General features: G+C 59.9%; 1 long non-coding RNA gene across 2 annotated transcripts in view; it reads left to right on the top strand.

Annotated features, from left to right (window-relative positions):
• The first annotated feature begins 600 nt into the window (after positions 1-600).
• Positions 601-7,327, top strand: part of LOC125620400 — a 9,410-nt gene continuing 2,683 nt past the window's right edge. The window contains exons 1-2 of one of the 2 annotated variants that reach the window (XR_007352035.1): positions 602-2,519; positions 2,708-6,903. This is a non-coding gene — a long non-coding RNA (uncharacterized LOC125620400). Of the gene's footprint in view, positions 6,904-7,327 lie in introns of both variants that reach the window. The other variant, XR_007352034.1, reaches the window with a different exon arrangement.

Raw genomic sequence — 7,327 nt, 5'->3', positions numbered from 1 at the left:
TACCCAGGATAGAGACCATCAGGCTTGGCCTCTCCGATGCTGAGCCTGAGGGGCTGAGCTGACAGGAACTGCGTCCCCTGGTGAAGCTCCCTGTGTCCAAACCGCTGCCCTGCCCGTGACGCCCACACCCACAGCTGCGGCACTTTAGCCTAGTATCAGCCTGCCAGCCTCTCGGGGTCCTCATTGTCAAAGGAAGATGCGGGGATTGATACTGAGGGTTGACGAAGAGGACCCAAGTGAAGCCCACGGCTGGAGGGACTGTCCACAGTAGCCATGATGGTCCATCAGTGAGTGGTCAACGGAGCCGCGCCACCTGGGCAGTGCAATGGCTTGTGGAGACCAAAAGCAGTGTGGGGGAGGGGCAAGTGCAGCAGACCCCTCCCCTCCTCTCCCTTGCTGCCCATGGCACCTGCAGAGAAGGATGTCTGGGAGCCTGTCCACCCGTCCATCCCTGTGCCCTCGGCCAGGCCAGCTCACGTGACCCAGCTTCCTGTTTGGGATGCCAGGGCAGGAGGGAGGAAACGGGCCTCACCCTGGGGCTGGAGCCGGAATGCGGCCTGCTGACGCCACACTGTGTCCTAGTTCTGGGGAAGTCGGACGGGAGGGGCTTCCTGCTGCGCCTTTGATCCCAGGCCTGTTCTGGGAGCTAGCGCCCCCCAGTCCAGCAACCCGAGCTTTCCCTGCTGGACGCCATGGGATGAGCTCAGGTCCTCCTCCAGCGCAGCCGTGGCCTGGGCAGAGAGCTGGCCTCCAAGCCTCAGTTTCCTCGTCCCTAAGGTGGCGAAGGGAATGAGCAGGAAACCCTGGCCTTCTCCAGGTGCATGAAGCTCCTACTGTGTGCTGTTCCTCGCGGACAGAAGGATGCAAGCCCTCCGCCTGGTGCCTGCCTGGGGAGACCGGCTCCTGTCCCCGGCTGGTGGGCAGACAGGTGTGGAGCCTTTTCGGGGGTGGCTGGGAGCAGGTTCCTGGCACAGGGGCTATGACTCAGCTGAAGCCTGCGCCCAGGCACTTCCTGGCCCCGTGACTCAGTTTCCCCAACTCTGCAAGGCGCCGGAGCGGCGCCTGCCTCGCGGCCTAGAGGAGGGGGGGGGCCGGCTGCCCGCTATCTGCGGGGTCCTTCACAGGGGGCCACGTGGGCTCTGGGCTCATCGTCCATGCTCTCCCTGGATTCTCGGCTGAGCTGGAGAGGTCCAGGCTGTGACTGGTCCCGTTTACAGAGGTCAAGGAGTTGCCCATGGAGCCTGAGAGTGGCCGAGTAGCAAGAGCGCTGTCCTGCTGACGGCTGCCCTCCATGGACGCCGCCTCCTGGCGGCAGGGCCTCGGCCCTAGACAGGCCATCACTGCAGGGCATGTTCCTGGGATCTGTCCCACAGAGGGTCCCTGCCCCCTGCCTCAGGCAGAGGGTGACGCTGGCTGTGGAAACCTGGGCACAGGCCCACCTTCCCTTCTTCAGGGGTCCCCTGTGTCCCCTGGGAGCCAGGTCTAGATTAGGCTCCCCCCACACACTCCCTGGAAGGCGGGTCCAGGTTGTCCCCCCGCTAGGAGCTTGGACCAGCTTCCCCAGCTTGGACCATGGCCGAGGGTGTGCGTGTTGGAGAGACCAGAAGATGTCCCAAGGAGGGCAAGGCCTGGGGACAGCAGGGGCGCCTGGAGTGGCTGTGGTGGCCTTCCTGGAGTCTGCTGGGGCCTTCCCTCTCTCCTCCCACCCTCCCCTTCCCTCTCTCTTCCCCCAGGAGACTGCTCGGCCCCACCTGGGTCCAGAGAGACTGGCTAGAATCCTGACCTGGCCTCCCCTAGCAGTCCCCTAGCCGTGGGACGTGGGCCACACCACTCTTTCTCTGAGCCTCGGCTTCCTTGTCCACCAACCCAGACGCATGAGCATCATGGCAGCCACATTTTGGGGTGGCTGGAGATGAAGGCAGCGTGTCTGTAGAGGCCTCCTTCTGACATTTAGCCGCCATTGAATAGGTCACGGCTGTTGCTATCCGGTCCTTGCTGGCATTTATGTCCAGCCCACAGGAGGGGCCTGTGGTGCCTTCCCCAGGAGCACGGCAGGGGGCAGCAGAGCCCCTCCTTGGCGGCCAGGTGCTCGCTCTTCTGGGTAGGCAGAGCTTCACCCCGTGGGTGAGCCTGGACTTGAGGGTGGAGCCCTGGAGGACTTCAGACCTGCTATCACGTCAGCACTTGTGTCCTGAGCACCCAGCTGTGTCCCCACCACTGGGAAGAGGCAGAAGCGGAGGCATGGTGCTCCCTCCCGCCAGCCCTCCTGGCCCCCCAGGGCTCTCAGCTCCCTCCTCTTCCACCCTTCCTTTCCTCCTCCTTCCTCTCAGCTCCATGCAGTGCACACCTGCTGTGCCCCGTGCCCCGTGCCCACGCTAGGGACCCGAGACAGGGAACAGCACCGCAGCTGTGCCCTCTGGAACCTCCCGACTCAAGCAGAGAAGATAATAAGCAAATGGATAAAAGAGAGAAGAAAGAGCCCTATGGATCCTGGCAGCCCAGACCAATCAGAACAGTGGGTGAGGAGGGGGCAGGGTGTGGGCAGCAGAGGAGCTGCTGGGGCCAAGGTCCTTGTGCCACCTGACACGGTGGTGGGGAGGAGGGAGAGCGGCACAGACTGCAGGTCAGCTCACCTGCAGCAAGACTACTGCCAACATTAACTGAGCACTTACTACGCTGCAGGCACCTGGACTGTCCTGTTTTACAGATGAGAAAATTGAGGGGACACAGCCAAAGTGGGGGCTTCGGGGTCCCGGGAGGCCAAGGGAAGGAGACGGAACAAGAAAAAGCCACACTTCGGTGGCCTGTCGGGGTGCTGGCACCCCCCTGGGTCACTCGGTGTTATTTAATGTGAATCATCCTCATCACTGAGAGGACTTCAGAAGGAATGGAATTGGGGTCTCACAGGGAGGTGACCTGCCCGAGGTCATAGTCAGCAAGTGGCACACCTGAGACGGAACCCAGGTCTCCCAAGTTGGCAGGTGTGTCCCTGTGCCCCAAAGCCTGGAGTCCCCCGGGGCCTGCGGGTCCCTGCTGCAGCTCCCGAGGAACCCTGAGCCCACCCACCGGAGGCCCAGCTGCATCTCACCAGGCCCTGCCCACTGCCCTACTCCCAGGAACCCTGTCACCTCTCCCTGGTGGCTCGACCCCGTTTCCTTCCCTCATGATGCTGTGACAACCTGAGGTTACTGTTTACTTGGGTGGGTTGTCTCCCCCACCAGAGTGCACCCCAGCCCCAGGGAACCCCAGCCTCAGGCCTCAGCCCGAGCCCCACAGCCCGCACACGCCACCCTGACAGGTCATTCATCCTCCTGTCCCCGAGCCTGGCCCTGGGCATGGTGCAGAGGAAGGGCTCAGTGAAGGTGGATGGATGGAGAGACAGGTGATGGGCAGATGAAGGATGGATGGATGGATGGATGAAAGACTATTGGCCTGAGCTTGTGCTGGCCCTGTGACCCACAGGAAGGTCAGAGAAGAGACAGCAGTGGGGGCCCAGGCAGCGGGTCCTCCTGTGGGGGGCATCCGGGGCAGGGGCCGTGTCAGGGCCAAGGACCAGGCCGACAGCCATTCTGGCCACACCCCATCACATGTGCAGAGCCAGTATGGGGGGACCCCAGGGTGCGACCCCGGGAGCGTCTCCTGGACAGAGCAGGGACAGGCTGGAATCCTCGGGGCTGGAGCAGGAGACCGAGCTCACCAAGGGTTGGCCTGGGCCGGCAGCTATGGGACCTGAGCCCAGGCAGGGCCCTGGACAAGGCTGCTGGCCCTCTCTGGGACACCATGATTGGCTTCAGCGGGGCCCTCAAGCCTCTGGGACACTGCCTGCGGTGCTTCCAGAAGACACACATCAGCCAGAAATGGCAGAGCTAAGCTAGGGGCCTGGAGGGAGGTGACTCAGGGCCCTGGTCTTTGCTTAGTGTGACGGGCGGTGCCTCTTTCTTGGAAGTCAGGCTCACAGGTGGCTCCGGGTGGAGGTAGGGGGTCAAATGCCTCTGGAGGGAGGGTGGGGTTGAGGGACCAGACCCGCTGCAGGCGCCAGGCCTGTGCCTCTGAGCTGGCCGCCAGCACCTGGTGGGACCTTCCCAAGCGCAGTCTGACATGCCAGGCTGTTCGTGGGTGCTTCGGCCACTTCGCGTGGTTCAGGGTCCCACGCCAGACCTGGACTTGGCCCCCGTCCCTTCACCTATGACACCTACCCACCTCTCCAGTCCTGCGTCCCTCAGCCCCCTGCCCAGCCCCTCACCCTCTGCCACCCGACATGCGCAGCTTTTCCTGAACAGACAGACCACCTCCTCTCTAAGGTCCCTGCTCCGCCATACGCTGCGTGCCTGCGTGGGGTCACCTTCCCAGGACACTACTCCCATGCTTTCCCTGCTGGACTGAAGGCCTGGCTCTGGCCCCACGGCCTCGGGTGGTGGGGCAGCCCCAGCCTGGCCGCTCCCATCACAAGCTGAGCCGGCCACCGGGTGACCCACTCCAGGAGGCCTGGCAGGGGCTTGCGCACGGGCACCCAGCTAGAGGAGGGCAGGGGCGCCTGCTGGGGGAGCCTGGGTTGGAATCCAGAGTCCCAAGTGGAGAAAACGTGGGAGCAGCCAGCCTCAGAAGCAGCTAATGAGGGCTGCGAGACCCACATCCTGTCCACCCACCCCAAGTCCACGTCAGCCTGCGCTGCCAAGGCGGCCATGGCCCGCCGTCCCTCCCAGCGGCCGACATTGCAACACCTTTCGGGAATCCATGGGCAGTTGTTCTGATTGGACGGTCTGGGTCACATGACTGGGAGGACAGCATTGAAGGCGGGTTGCACCCAGCAGAGCTCGACCTTGCTTGGCCTGGAGAGGGATGGTTTCAAGGCAGCCCCCAGGCAGGCAGCTGCCAAGGAGAGGGGTGACCTCCAGGACCTGTGTTCAGACTCTGCCCTGCTCTGAGCGGCGTGGCCTCGCGGCCTCGCGCGGGCCTCCACTCTTGCCTTACGCCACCAGAGGCTCACGTGGACTTGGACCCTCACAGCACACCAGGCACTTGAGACCCACCTGAGACCCCGCCAGCTCCTTTCCTCTCTGGGCCTCAGTGTTCCCCTCACAAAAGGGGTGTGACCAAAAGCACTGATTCCAGAGTTTCGCATCTCAACTGTGCAAACTGGGGCACTACATAGACTTCTCTGGGCCTCAGTCCCCTCACCTGTATAACAGATCATAAAGTTTCCACCCCATAGAATCATTGCAAAAATTCCAACGAGTCAAATGGGTATAAAACACGTGGCTCGAGGCTGGCACAAAGTAAAGCTTATTGAGTTGGATAAATAAAAGCAGAGCGTGGTTACCCCCCCAACTCGGCCATCAAACTGTGGCAATTTGATGATTTTTGCGAAATCTGGAGAACACTTGTTCCAAAACGTAATCCCTGTTGTTCATTGGTTCAGTGACTAAACAGATCCTGGAAGGAAATGTTAGACTCTCCACCCCAAGTGGAAAGCCGGAGTCACTTCCTACGGGGAGAAGGTCGTTACGAAGATGAACACAGCCAATGTTCACCGTGCGTGGGGCTCTCTGCCAAGCAGCCGCCAGCGTCAACTCGCTCGTCCCCACGGCAACCCTGTGACAGGGACACCACTCTATCATCGTCACGTATGTGGGGAAACTGAGGCAGAGCTGTCGGAAGTCACTTGACAGGTCCTAGATGGAAAGCAGCAGGCCCCAAGACACAGCTGGAGCAGAGGAACACACAGAAGAACTCCCCAGGGAGACGGACACGTGGAGAGGCAGGGGGCCACAGCAGCACCAGCCCGAGACGTCCCCTCGGATGGTCAGAGGACGAAGGAGACCCGGAAGAATGACTTTCTCACTGTGTGATTTGCTGCTCTTTAAGGCCATGCCTGCGCCAGACGACTCTGCAGCAGGAGGGGACCCAGAAGCACTGACCATTTCTACCTCCCCTCCCTGGCATTTTCAGCTTAGGACACTGTCCAAACTCAAGGCAGAGTCAATGAGGGGATTAAGAAAGGCTTTAGATCCCATTGATAAAAATGGGCAAAATCCTGGAATTAAATACACCCATGTATCACTTAGTAACAGGTATGCATCCTGAGAAAAGTAGTCGTAAGTGATTGCATCAACGCTGGAACATCAGAGTGTGTGCTCACGTAAACTAAGACAGCTCTGACATCACCAGGCTGCTAGCTTTCCAGTACTGCAACAAAATACCTGAGTTGATCAACTAAAAAAGAGAAAAGGTTTTTGGCTCACAGTTTGGGTGGTGTCAGCTCACTGTCAGGGAGACCTGTTGCTTTGGGGCCTGGGTGAGGCAGCACGTCATGGCAGGGAGCATGTGCAGAGCAGGCTGCTCACAAGATGTGGGAGACAGAGAAAAAGAAATGCTGTGGCATCTCATGATCCCCTTGGAGGGCCTGAGACCACCCCCTAGGCGCCCCTCTTAAAGCCCCACCACCACCCTGTGGCACCAAGCTGGGGACCAAACCATTGCCACCAGGGGACACTTACCAAACAATAGCACTGAGCAAGACAGCAGATACATCACTGTGGTGGGGATCAGGGCTGCCACCAAGGGAAAAGCACACAGGGAAGGGGACGGCGGGGAGCCCAGGCTGGGACCTGAGTGGACATTTGCTCTCATGGCTTAAATACACTGGAGCACCCGTGAGGGCTGAGCTCCGTCTCCGTCTGCTGCGACGACCTGGAACCTCTGTCACCCAGCATCAGGGAGCCCACCGGCCCCCCAAGCCCGCTTCCTCAATATCTCTGCCCCAGTGAGCAGTCCCGGTTTAGGTTCCAGGTTTAAGGTTTAAGATTATTCCTGCTGGGAATAGGGCGTATCCTGCTGCCTGAGTTCCCCTTGAGTTCTCACGGGATTCAGACAGTATATTTTGGAGATAGAAGCCCAGTGGAGGTGGATTTGGGCAGAGAACGTGGATTTCCCCAGAACGTGATTGTAGACGGCTGGTGTGAGTTCGGGAATAAAGAGTTGCTGTTTGAATCTACAAGCTGTGTGGTGGCTCGTGATTGTGTGCCCAGCCAGACTGCGGCATTTGTGCCCAGCCAGACTTCGGCATTTGGCGGCCCGTGCGGGGAACTTCTGAAGCTTGGAGGTAAGTGAAATTGCTGGCCCCTTGGGGAAGAGAGAAAGAATGGGTGAACATTTCAAAAAACAATGTGTTATTGTTTTGATTTATTTTGTTTTTATTTCAAGTTGCCTGTTCCTAGAACTTTCTCAGGCAAACCAGGGAAAATGGTTGACTCAAGGTTTGAAGTTATTCGCCTCCGAGCAAGAGAAATTGTTAGAGGAAGGAGGCACCCCAGTGAGACCAAGAACA

Source organism: Marmota marmota, unplaced genomic scaffold, assembly GCF_001458135.2.
Source record: "Marmota marmota marmota unplaced genomic scaffold, marMar, whole genome shotgun sequence".
NCBI lineage: Eukaryota > Metazoa > Chordata > Mammalia > Rodentia > Sciuridae > Marmota > Marmota marmota.
Note: the sequence above shows the minus strand (reverse complement) of the source record. Positions and strands in the feature narration are given on the sequence as shown.